A 14,266-nucleotide genomic window follows, 5' to 3' on the forward strand; every position below is an offset into this window, starting at 1 on the left:
TTCAGATAACAGTATCACAGTTATTTTTCCTGTTATAATGACTAGTCTGTTCATAGTTTAACTCCCCACCAATGCTGGTTTAAATAGTTCTCTTTATATAAATGAGTCTTTTTTAGATGAGTTCCCCTTTCTCTTCCCCAAATAATAACTCCATCCTTGTCCTGGTCAGAGGATCTCAGGATCAGGAATGTCCTCTGTTTTCTGCTGTGAGGAGCTGGTCTGATATGATCACTGGACAGGTAACCACTGACTTTGGAAGGTCTTGTTGGTGAGCTGGGTCTACCCCTATGGCTGGGATCTATGGGTCTTGCCCTTTGCCTTTTAACCTGAAAGTCCTCACAGTCAGAGGCTTCTTTTCTCTGATCTAGGCTTTAGCCTTTTACTCCTGTTCTCAGCACCTTCTTTTTATTTTTCAAATTAAACAATTATTTCCTAATTGCCAGATCACCACACATAGGCTGGGGATGCATGTAGAGAATCATCTCTGTATCTTAACTAACAGCTTCTCCCAATATTCTTCTTCTGTAACTGTGCAATCTCTCTGACATCTGGATGGAGAGGGCCCTGATGGGGCAGGATCTTCAGTGGGCCAATGGCTTCCTCCACGCTAGTTCAACAGCAACAGGCCACAAGTTTGCCAGTGCATATCTGGCTGCATTTAAAACTTGCACCTTGCTGACATTAGGAGAAAGTGGAGAATGTGACAATTAAGTAGGGAGACCTCCTCACATAACCACTATCTTCCTCCTTCGTCTAGTACTCCTTGAGGTCGGAAAGGAGCACCTATTCTTTTCTTCCCCCCTGCTTAAGTCCAATCTCAAGACTCAGTGCTGTGGTGGGTAGAGTCAGGAGAGAAACCAGTCCTATGATAGAGAAGCACAAATCAGGAGGGATTTCAAGAATAGTGTATTTACCATTGGTTTTTCAGATGGCCCTGAAGAACAGTTCTCCCTTCACCTCCTGAATTTGAAACTTTTTAAGAAATAAAATAGGAATCAGATAGATGGAGAGACATGGCATCTTTATTACTGAAAAAGCTGTTAGGTGAATGTGGTTATAAGAAAATAGCCACTTGGATTTGAAATGCTTCACCTCAGGGTTAACACTGATATACCCAATACTGGCAGAACTGAACAAAGATGTGTTCTTCCCATACCTTTATTCCTTGGGTTCTGAGGTAGGAATTTGTTTCTTTTTCATGAAAATATGAGGAGTGGGAAATAAATATTCTCCCTAATACTCAGAATTTTTTTTTTTCGTGTTATGCTAAACAATTAGTTCTGTGATCAGCCTTGACTGGATTGTAGCTGCTCACTTTGTGTAGGAGAGGGGTGACTGCCTGGACTGCCTGTTCCAACATCAGGACCCCACTGCCTTACTGACAGCCTGGCTTCTGAGTTAGTCCTGACCTCAAGGCTATCTGCCTGAGAGGGTTTTGAAATGGGTTGGAACCTCACTATTTCAGACCAGAAGATTAGCATCACCTGGGGGCTTGTTAGAAATGCAGAATTTCTTAGGAATACAAGATTTCTGACTAAGCCCATATCTACTTATTTTATAGCTTAACAGGATCCCCAGATAATTCTTATGTACATTAAAATTGGAGAAGCACCGGTACAGAACAAGTCATTAATTAAAGTACCTCAAAGGCTCTGCTAAGCCCTAAGCTGAACATTTCCTTCCAATCAGGATTCTAGCGCAAATTACTCACAGCCATTATCATCCACGTACCTCACCAGTGATTATGAGATGAAATTAAATGCTAGTGCATGAAATAATAAGTGAGATTAAATGACAACTATTGGAATAGCCAGATAGTAGGCAGCCACACATTCTACTTGAATCTAAGTTCCTTCCCATTATGGAGTTCAAGAGAAAACACTACCAACCACAGACTGAATCCACTCACCTAAATATGAATATAAATTTGAAAATATATCAAAGTCCATAGTTCTTGTTAAAGTAAATGAAAATAAATTCTAAAAATTAAACTTTGACATTGTGATCCAGAGCGGCTTACTTGGGCCGATACCCACTCGGAAGGCTGGGCGGCGGGTAGCTCTTCAGGAGCTGCTGCCAGAACTGTCATCTGCTTTTTCATACTGTCCCCTCATGCAGAAAGTGGCATTTGAGGCATATGTGCCTTTTAGCAATGTGTGGAAATTTGCACTATGGTGGCCCAGTTCCCAGAGCTTGAGATCTCTTTCTTTCCTGTGGTTTTGGGCATAGTACAGAAAAAGGAAAAAAGCTTCTTTTTGACCAATAACTCTGCACAACTCCACAAGGATCTGGCCATCTTCCTTCCATCATCTTTTGAATATTTCCAGACCTGAGCAGCATTTCTTTATCCCCTGCCTCTCTTTTCCTCTGTAGTAGGAAGCTATGCCTGTATTTACCTTTCTTCTGCTAACCTTAAACTTTGAGGAGGCAAAGATGAGTTTTTAGCAGTTGAACATGAGTTCACTTTTTTCTCTACCACATATAAAGCAAATAGTTTGGCAAGATATAAAAACTCATATATATAAAGAAACATATAACTGGTGGTGTTGGACATTTGTATCTCCTATTGAATTCTCCGGTTTTGTTCTGGGAGGTCCCTTGGTTAGATAGATTCTGGGCCTACAAAAAAATCAGTGAATACTCAAAAGAAATATTATGTATCTTCACATCCCTCATCTGAATACTTCCATCAAAGGGACATTTTCCCAGCAGACCAAGGATAAATATGATTTATTATTATTCAGCCTGCCTCTCTTTCAAGGGATGCCTCTTTCCTCAGAGCACAAGCAATACTTCCTCACCTACATTAGCTGGTTCACCTTGAAACTCATTCAGTAATATACTACTATCTAAATAATCTTCCCCTCTCAAAGCTGTCCGTGTCTTCTCTAACTACTTAATATTTCCAAATATTTCTTTAACTACTTCTAGGAACTTTTACTTAGCCCTTATCTTTAAAATTGTGATTCATCTAATTTTATGGGTTGTTTACTTAATCAAATCTTCAAGAGGATAGCTGTCAAAGGTTTTCTCAACTCTTTCTGAGATGAGGTTGCCACTCAGTGAGATCTTGCTTCTTTTCTGCTGTTATTTGTTTATTTATTTGGGGGAGAACCCAGCCAGTCTTTTTGACCACATAAAAAACAAAACAAGTGTCTCTTCTTTATTACCTTCCTTAAAACTAATTGCATGTGGGCATGTCTCCTCTGCTCTCTCATCTGTCAGGCTTAACCTCCAAGATCTTATTTGTCCCCTTTCCAATGTGTATTTCCTCTCCTTTAAAATCACATGTGGATTACAAAGAGGAGTCAAGATGGCGGCATGAGTAGGACAGTGGAAATCTGCTCCCAAAAACATACATATTTTTGAAAAATACACAAATACAACAATTCCTAAAAGAGAGACCAGAAGATACAGGACAACAGCCAGGCTACAACCACACCTGTGAGAACCCAGCCCCTCATGAAGGGAGTAAGATACAAGCCATGGCCCAGTGGGACCCAAGTGCCCCTCACCCAGCAGGAGGAGAGGAGTTGGAGAGGGGAGGGACAGGTAGCCCAGGACTGCTATACACGCAGCCCTAGCCATCCGCACTGGGAGCACAGACACACAGTGCATGGGGTGCTGGATACTAGGGAAACAGGACAATAAAACCAGCGAGCGGGTCCCCACAGCTGGTGAACCTGGGACAAAGAAAAGCAAGTGCCCTTGGAAAGTCTTAAAGGTACAGGGACCCCACAGCTGAATGGAAGCATCCCGGCACAATCAACCCAGCAGCTGGGAATCACGGGGAACTCTGGGCACCCTAACCTCTGGGTGGCAACACTGGTTGGAGGCTCCTCACGGCGATAAACAGTCTCCTGCCCGTTCCCCCTCCAGCGCAACCCACCATAGTGGAGCAGCAGGCTGAAAACAGCCATGCCCACAGCAACTGTGCAACGGTTAACTCCACAGCAGCCAGGCAAGAATCATAGATCCCATCTGCATGTAACTGCCCAGCACAAGCAGCTAGGGGTTGCCTTTCTCCTAGGAGAGGAACGCAAGAAGCAAGTGGAAAGGGTCTTGGTTCTCCCAGCTGACACATGCGCCATCTGCCCATTGCCATAAAAAGGCAGAAAAGTTTGATTCACACCAGAATCAAACAGACATCCCCTGAGAGGGAACCTGAGGAGATAGACCTAACCAATATTCCTGAAAAAGAATTCAAAATAAAGGTCATAACCATGCTGAAGGACTTGCAGAGAAATATGCAAGAGCAAAGGAAGGAGAATACAGAGATAAAATAATCTCTGGAAGGACGTAAAAGCAGAATGGATGAGATGCAAGAGGCCATTGATGGAATAGAAACCAGAGAACAAGAACACAGAGAAGTTGATGCAGAGAAAGATAAAAGGATCTCCAGGAATGGAAGAATATTAAGAGAACTGTGTGACCAATTGAAACAGAACAATATCCACATTATAGGGGTACCAGAAGAAGAAGAAGAGAGAAAAAGGGATAGAAAGTGTCTTTGAGGAAATAATTGCTGAAAACTTCCCCAAACTGGGGGAGGAAATAGCCTCTCAGAACGTAGAAGCACACAGAACTCCCAACAGAAGGGACCCAAGGAGAACAACACCAAGACACATAATAATTAAAATGGCAAAGATCAAAGACAAGGACAGAGCATTAAAGGCAGCCAAAGAGAGAAAAACGATGACCTACAAAGGAAAACCCATCAGGTTATCATCAGATTTCTCAACAGAAACCTTACAGGCCAGAAAAGAATGGCATGATATATTTATGGCAATGAAACAGAAGGGCCTTGAACCAAGGATACTGTGTCCAGGACAATTATCATTTACATATGAAGGAGGGATTAAACAATTCCCAGACAAGCAAAAGTTGAGGGAATTCACCTCTCACAAACCACCTCTAGATGGTATTTTAGAGGGACTGCTCTAGATGGCAGCACACCTAAGGCTAAACAGATGTCACCAGAGAAAATAAAATCACAGCAAAGAAAGCAGACCAACCAAATACTAACTAAAGTCAAAAAATAAAATCAACTACCCACAAAAACAGTCAAAGGAAACACAAAAGAGCACATACAATAAAACACCTAACATACAAAGAATGGAGGAGGAGGAATAAGAAGGGAGAGAAATAAAGAATCATCAGACTGTGTTTATAATAGCTCAATAGGTGAGTTAAGTTAGACAGTAAGAAAGCAAAGAAGCTAACCTTGAACTTTTGGTAACCATGAACCTAAAGCCTGCAATGGCAATAAGTACGTATCTTTCAATCGTCACCCTAAATGTAAATGGACTGAATGCACCAATCAAAAGACACAGAGTAATAAAATGGATAAAAAAGCAAGACCCATTTATTTGCTGCTTACAAGAGACTCACCTCAAACCAAAAGACATGCACAGACTAAAAGTCAAGGAATGGAAAAAGACATATCACACAAACAACAAGGAGGAAAAAAGCAGGTGTTGCAGTATTAGTATCAGACAAAATGGACTTCAAAACAAAGAAAGTCACAAGAGATAAAGAAGGACATTACATAATGATAAAGGGGTCAATCCAACAAGAGGATATAACCATTATAAATATATATGCACCCAATACAGGAGCACCAACATATGTGAAACAAATACTAACAGAATTAAAGGAGAAAATAGAATGCAATGCATTTATTTGGGAGACTTCAACACAACATTTACTCCAAAGGACAGACCACCAGACAGAAAATAAGTAAGGACACAGAGGCACTGAACAACACACTAGAACAGATGGACCTAATAGACATCTACAGAACTCTACATCCAAAAGCAACAGGATACACATTCTTCTCAAGTGCACATGGAACATTCTCCAGAATAGACCACATATTAGGTCACAAAAAGAACCTCAGTAAATTCCAAAAGATTGAAATACTACCAACCAACTTTTCAGACCACAAAGGTATAAAACTAGGAATAAATTGTACAAGGAAAGCAAAAAGGCTCACAAACACATGGAGGCTTAACAACATGCTCCTAAATATCAATGGATCAATGACCAAATTAAAATAGAAATCAAGCAATATATGGAAACAAATGACTACAACATCACAAAGCCCGAACTTCAGTGGGATGCAGCAAAAGCAGTTTTAAGAGGAAAGTATGTAGCAATCCAGTCATATTTAAAGAAGGAAGAACAATCCCAAATGAATAGTCCAAATTCACAATTATCGAAATTGGAAAAAGAAGAACAAATGAGGCCTAAAGTCAGCAGAAGTAGGGACATAATAAAGATCAGAGAAGAAATAAATAAAATTGAGAAGAATAAAACAGTAGAAAAAAACCAATGAAACCAAGAGTTGGTTCTTTGAGAAAATAAAAAAAAAAATAGATAAGCTCCTAGCCAGACTTATAAAAAGAGAAAGAGAATCAACAAACATCAACAGAATCAGAAATAACAAAGGAAAAATCACAATGGACCCCACGGAAATACAAAGAATTATTAGAGAATACTACAAAAAACTATATGCTAACAAGCTGGAAAACCTAGAAGAAATGGACAACTTCCTAGAAAAATACCACCTTCCAAGACTGACCAAGGAAGAAACAGAATATCTAAACAGACCAATTATCAGCAAAGAAATTGAATCAGTAAACAAAAAAATACCCAAGAGCAAAACTCCCAGACCAGATGGATTTACTGTGGAGTTTTATCAGACATACAGACAAGACATAATACACTTTCTCCTTAAAGTTTTCCAAAAAAACAGAAGAGGAGGGAATACTTCCAGACTCATTCTATGTAGCCAGCATCGACCTAATACCAAAACCAAGCAAAGACCCCAACAAAAAAGAAAATTAGAGACCAATATCCCTGATGAACATGGATGCAAAAATACTCAACAAAATATTAGCAAACTGAATTCAAAAATGCATCAAGAAGATCATACACCATTATCAAGTGGGATTCATCTCAGGGATGCAAGGATGTTACAACATTCAAAAATCCATCAACATCATCCACCACATAAACAAAAAGGACAAAAATCACATGATCGTCTCCATAGACGCTGAAAAAGCATTCGACAAAATTCAGCATCCATTCCATTCATGATAAAAACTCAGCAAAATTGGTATAGAGGGCAAGTATCTCAACATAATAAAAGCCATATATGAAAAACCCACAGCCAACATCATACTGAACAGCGAGAAGCTGAAAGCTTTTCCTCTAAGATTGGGAACAAGACAGGGGTGCCCACTCTCCCCACTGTTATTCAACATAGTACTGGAGGTCCTAGCCATGGCAATTAGAAAAAATAAAGAAATACAAGGAATCCAGATTGGCAAAGAAGAAGTTAAACTGCCACTATTTGCAGATGACATGATATTGTACATAAAAAACACCAATGACTCCACGCCAAAACTACTAGAACTGACATTGGAATACAGCAAGGTTGCAGGATACAAAATTAATACACATAAATCTGAGGCTTTCCTTTACACTAACAATGAACTAATAGAAAGAGAAACCAGGAAAACAATTCCATTCACAATTGCATCAAAAATAATAAAATACCTAGGAATAAACCTAACCAAGGAAGTGAAAGACCTATACCCTGAAAACTAAAAGACATTCTTAAGAGAAATTAAAGAGGACACTAACAAATGGAAACTCATCCCATGGTCTTGGCTAGGAAGAATTAATATCATCAAAATGGCCATCCTGCCCAAAGCAATCTACAGATTTAATGCAATCCCTATCAAATTACAAACAACATTCTTCAATGAACTGGAACAAATAGTTCTAAAATTCATATGGAACCACCAAATACCCCAAATAGCCAAAGCAATCATGAGAAGGAAATAAAGTGGGGGGGATCATGCTCCCCAACTTCAAGCTCTACTACAAAGCCACAGTAATCAAGACAATTTGGTACTGGCACAAGAACAGTGCCACAAACCAGTGAAACAGAATAGAGTCTCCAGGCATTTATGATAAAAGAGCCGTGGACATACAATGGGGAAATGACAGCCTCTTCAATTGCTGCTGTTGGCAAAATTTGACAGCTACATGTAAGAGAATGAAATTGGATCATTGTCTAACCCCAGACACAAAAGTAAATTCGAAATGGATCAAAGACCTGAATGTAAGTCATGAAACCATAAAACTCTTGGAAAAATCATAGGCAAAAATATCTTGGACATAAACATGAGCAACTTCTTCATGAACATATCTGACTGGGCAAGGGGAAAAAAAGCAAAAATGAACAAGTGGGACTATATTAAGCTGAAAAGCTTCTGTACAGCAAAAGACACCATCAATAGAACAAAAAGGTACCCTACAGTATGGGAGAATATATTCATAAATGACAGATCCAATAAAGGATTTACATCCAAAATATATAAATAGCTCACACACCTCAACAAACACAAAGCAAATAATCTCATTAAAAAATGGTTAGAGATGCTGAATAGACAGTTCTCCAAAGAAGAAATTCAGATGGCCAACAGACACATGAAAAGATGCTCCACATCGCTAGTCATCAGAGAAATGAAAATTAAAACCACAATGAGATATCACCTCACACCAGTAAGGATTGCCACTATCCCAAAGACAAACAACAACAAATGTTGGTGAGGTTGTGGAGAAAGGGGAACCCTCCTACACTGCTGGTGGGAATGTAAATTAGTTCAACCATTGTGGAAAACAGTATAGATTTTCCTTAAAAAGCTCAAAATAGAAATACCATTTGACCTAGGAATCCCACTTCTAGGAATTTACCCTAAGAATGCAGCAGCCCAATTTGAAAAAGACAGTTGCACCCCTATGTTTAACGTAGCACTACTTACAATAGCCAAGAAATGGAAGAAACCTAAGTGTCCATCAGTAGATGAATGGATAAAGAAGATGTGGTACATATACACAATGGAATATTATTCAGCCATAAGAAGAAAACAAATCCTAGCATTTGCAACAACATGGATGGAGCTAGAGGGTATTATGCTCAGTGAAATAAGCCAGGCAGAGAAAGACAAGTACCAAATGATTTCACTCATCTGTGGAGTATAAGAACAAAGGAAAAACTGAATGAACAAAAGAGCAGCAGAATCACAGAACCCAAGAATGGACTAACAGTTACCAAAGGGAATGGAACTGGGGAGGATGGGTGGGAAGGGAGGGGGAAAGGGGGGTTGAGAAATGGGGCCTTATGATTAGCATGTATAATGTGGGGTGTGGGGTGGCACGGGGAGGGCTGTGCAGCACAGAGAAGACAAGTAGTGATTTTACAGCATCTCACTAGCTGATGGACAGTGACTAATGGGGTATGTGGGTGGGACTTGGTGAAGGGGGTAGTCTGGTAAACATAATGTACCTCATGTAATTGTAGATTAATGATACCAAAAAATAAAAATCTCATGTGGAAATTTTCTCTTCAAGATTAATTGGCTTATATTTATTATGTTTTCAGTCTTCACTACTCCTGATATCAAGACCAAAGCATATTTTAAATCAATCCAATCATCCTTGGATTTCCTGAGAGAAGAGATTCCTGGAGACAGACTGTTTCAGCTCAGACTTTTTAAATTGCCTTCTTACATCTTTGCACAAGCAGTGATTTTATTGACATGGTTTTTTGTCCTCAATCGAAGTTGATGCCCCCCCTTTATAAATAATGGACTCTCTTCCTATCATATTTCATGTAATAAGGTCTACTGAGCTTATAAGGAGGGAATCACAGTCTGAATCTCTGATATCTAAGCTTTAATCAGTTTTGGAAACAACTCAATCTAGATTCTGTTTGTGACCAAATGAGGGGGTCGACTCAAAAGAATGTGTGTGCTACTAAAAAGTAGTACCAATTATATTTTTCTATTAACATTTAATAGTTAAATATTACATAAAAACTAACAGCATGTGGGACATCTGATCTGGCACTACCTGGCTCACACATTGGTCACCCTCTCTGGACTTCTCACTAGAAATTTGGCAGCCTTTGCAATTATAAATTCCAATCTGAAGTTATGGCTGGGAAGCACAAGAAAATCTGAGAAAATTAATACATACTTCAATGACTTAAATACTAGCTTAATGAATCTTTGTTTATCTTTGTTTTCAGTGAGCATAAAGCATGTCTCTTATGTTCAGTGGCACTTTTGCGCTACATAAAATCTGTGTCAGTTTAGGTGGGGCCTTGCGTGGTCAGGAGGGACTATGTGATGTTTTAGGCCAGATCAATGTCACCTGCAGAGAATTCTATTCCTGCTGCTTAGTAAGTCATGTATAGTCCACACTTAATAAGTCAAAGGCCCACTAAAAATAACATTGAACTCCAAAAACAGTGACTCCCTATGGATAAGCCACTGGATAAGGCTGAATTCAAAATGCCACATGACCTTCACTCTCTAAGGCCTTTCATTAGTCCTATACCAGAAATTTTAATCATAGTTGGTCCTCAAATACCAATTCTTAGGTATTCTCAAGGCTTCACATTATATTACAGGTTGCTGGGCTTCTCTGGAGCCAATAAAAACACCCCTTTTTACTTTCCTCATATTGAAGTAAGACATAGAACAGAAAAATGAAAGGTGACATGCTAGGCTAATTACTGATAACACCAAGTAGAGAAGAAAACTTTATTAATTTGGCGAAATGCACTTGATTATCCTTCACACTAGAATTAGGTCGACATACTCATGCGGATCCTAGTGCTGTTGGACATGTGCACACTGCCCCTGCTGGTCAGGACCAGAATACTCTTAAGTTTATGCCCCAGAACAGCAGTGAATACACGTGTCTTGCCAAGCCGGTGGGTACAAAAGGAGACCTAGGAGGCAGTGACTCAACCACACACATTTCTTTTCTGAAATGCGTTAGTCAGATGAATTTCTCCCACACACTTCTCTCCTGGGGAGTGGAGCATACAATCACTCTTTTCTATGAAAGCAAGAGAAAAACAGGGATAAACACCCCCACTGTATTATGTAAATGTGGATGGATCAATGGTTTCTACATTCAGTTACTTATTCTTTTCATCTACTTTTTAGCTAGTTATTTTGGAAAAATAAATAGAAAAGAGCAAATATCATCTTCTCTGAAGCATGAAAATATTAATGATTTTATTTTGGCACTATTAACCAATTCTCACTAATTGTTGTTTTAGCTTGTGCTCATTGAGTGAAGACATGAGTGACTTTTTGACAGGACAGCTAGGTTACTGAGCAAAATTAATGTTATCTAAGCAAGACCAGGAAGGGAATTTTCTTAATGGAATCATAGAGATACAGTTCCAGTCCCTGCTCCAGTACTTGACTTTGGCCAAGTGACAATCTTTTTGTGCTTTTTGTTTTTTTCAGTTCTTTAAAAAGAACATGAAAACTTCCTAACAGCATTATAATGATCAAATGAGAAAAATATATGTACATTGCATACAATAGTGCCCAACATATTACTGCAGTCAAGTTGGTGCTCTGATTATTAACAACTACCTACACCATTGAAGAACTAGGTACTTTGTAATCTCATGTAGAAATGTTAGTATTTTTTCATATATAATATACATAAAACTGATCATTATTGAAATAATTACCTTAATTCTCTCTTCTTTTTTTTTTTTAACCTGCACAGGGTATTATTGCTATTAATAACTGACCTGCCCTTGCCTACAATGAGAAGATTTCTCCTTGTATTTCTCTCTTTAGGCAGCTTAGTGATAATACTTAAGAGTTTATAAGATTTTGTCTTATAGGATGTTGCTGTCTATCAACATCACTGCAAAATCATATAATAATTCAGCCAAAATTCATCTGAGTAGCTGTAGATGCAGGGATAAACAGTTCTGTGACAGAATGTGTCGATGTGTGTCTCTTTGAGGAAGCAACGATAACAGTAGTGATGTGAATAGGGCAAGGGGAAAAGAGCATGCTTCAGTCATGATAAGGGCATGGGAACTGCTTTAAAAGAATACTTACAGCATGAAAAATCTTAGTATTCCCTAGTTCCCCTATAAAAAGTGGAGGCATAAAATTTCAAAAAGTTATTGTACTGGACAGCTAATTAGACTACCTGCAGACATGAGGTGGCAAATGAAACAGGAGTTTGAATATAGGATGTAGACAGAATTCTGCAAATTTCTTCCAGCTGCAGGATTATAAGACATGACACTTTTTGTCACAACCTGAGGCCCAGATATCCATGACCAAATACTAGTTCCAGAAAATTGTAAGGAAGTGATTTCTGTGATTATTTTGAGCCTGTGACAGGTTGAAGGTGTTTTATTTAGTAATGGACAAATATCCTCCACACTGCTTCAGGTACTCGTTTCCTATTCAAAAAAAAATTAGCCAAATCCTGGAGAAACTACTTCAGAAATTTCTGATGTGTCTGCTGAGAACACATCCTTGGAAACATGTGCATTACTAAATTTAAAAAAAAACATGATTTCCACTCTTCTTGAAAAGCATACTATTGCACATCTTTAAGTAAAATATAAGAGTTACTTGAGTAAGTAAACGTTTTTATTTTTAATTTGAGAGATTCAGAGGTAAAAGGGCATAAAGATCACATTCTTTTTCTTTTCTACTTTTTTCATACTATTAAAGAAGCAGGTAGGGCTGCTTGTCTCTCATCACATCTGCCAAAGACAGTTTACAACGGGAAGGACAGCAATCTAACAAAAGTTGTACAAACAGTGCCCCCTTTCGGATGGTTCAACTTAAGAATCTTTCTACTTAACAGTGAGGCGAAGGCGACTGCATTCTGTAGAAACCATACTTCGAATTTTGAATTTGGATTTTGTTCTGGACTAGCGATACGCAGTGCAATCCTCTCTTGTGAAGCTGGGCAGGGCAGCCAGATGAAGCTCCCAGCTAGCCGATAATCACAAACGTAAACAACCGATACACTTACAGCCATTCTATTTTTTCACTTTAAGTACAATATTCAGTAAGTTACGTGAGTCATTCAACATTTTATTATCAAATAGGCTTTGTGTTAGATGATTTCGCCTCACTAGGCTAATGTGAGTGCCCTACTGAAGATTAAGGTAGCCCAGGCTAAACTGTGAAGTTTGGCAGACTAGGTCTATTAAACGCATTTTCAACCTACAATATTTTCAATTTACAATAGGTTTATCAGGAGTCGTAAGTTGAGGAAGATCCGTACTAACGTTATTTTTCTAAATCGAAATAGACTGCAGAACACAATACCACTGAATACATGTGCAGAAGAAAATCTCCATTACGTACAAGTAGCCTTTTCTAAGAGTTTTGAATCCAATTATAATGATCTAGGGTTCTTGCAGAATTTCTTCAGAAAAATTTAAACCTCTGTCAAAAATTCCTTGAAAAGCGAGGCATTAGGATGGAATACATGAAATAATTGTATTGTGATGAGAATTCTATTTAATGGACCCCTTTCTGAGTTTGCCCTTTCACTGAAGGTACATGATAGTTTTTACCATTATTTGGCCATGTATTACTGAGTATAAGTAATGAGTTGGTGTTAGGCAAAGTTTATAGTTCCAAGACTTAATCTAATTTTGTTTAAAATTAGATTTCAAATATTCAGGTGCAAATCACAAAGCATGGTGATAGCATTGCCCTTTAACTCTAGTTAAGTGAAGGAAATAAGTTGTCAAAAAGCAACTGCTTTGGGCAGAGAAAAATACACCAGAAATCTAATCTAGTCTGTTACCTCTTCTTAAAAAATACATTTAAAAAGCATCACTAAAACTGTTAAAAATCATGTAGGGAAGAAAACAATTCATAGTATGCTAAGCAATTTTAATAATAATATATGTGAAACAGTGTGTTTTAGTCAATGCATTTTTATTTTGTTTTCTATCAGAATGCTTTGATAATATGGCAATGTGATGCCACTATTTGCTGATTTATTTATTAAGGTTCTGTATAAAGAAAGCCATAATTGAGAGTTATCTGTAGCCCATGAGTTCACATGTTAAATTCTTCCATTGGTTAGAAATAGTGGGATAACAACCCAAAAAATGTATTTCTTGGTTCATTTATATACTTGATACCAACCAAAAAATATCTGTTTTGAACAAATTATAAGTTCTCAAAACTGATCCAATTTTGGTTGGTCCAAAGTTGATATTTAACCATGACACCTAGAAAAGGCTGAGTTCTAGTTAAAACACTAGGGAATACAGAACTGCCTCTGAGTCCCTCCAAAGAGAGGGGGCTGCTTTGGGCTGGGCTGTCAGGCTGTTTGGGGCCAGGGAAGCCAGACTGTCCACTCAGCTCCCACTGAACCCTCAGAA

Source organism: Manis pentadactyla, chromosome 17 (assembly GCF_030020395.1).
Source record: "Manis pentadactyla isolate mManPen7 chromosome 17, mManPen7.hap1, whole genome shotgun sequence".
NCBI classification, from domain to species: domain Eukaryota; kingdom Metazoa; phylum Chordata; class Mammalia; order Pholidota; family Manidae; genus Manis; species Manis pentadactyla.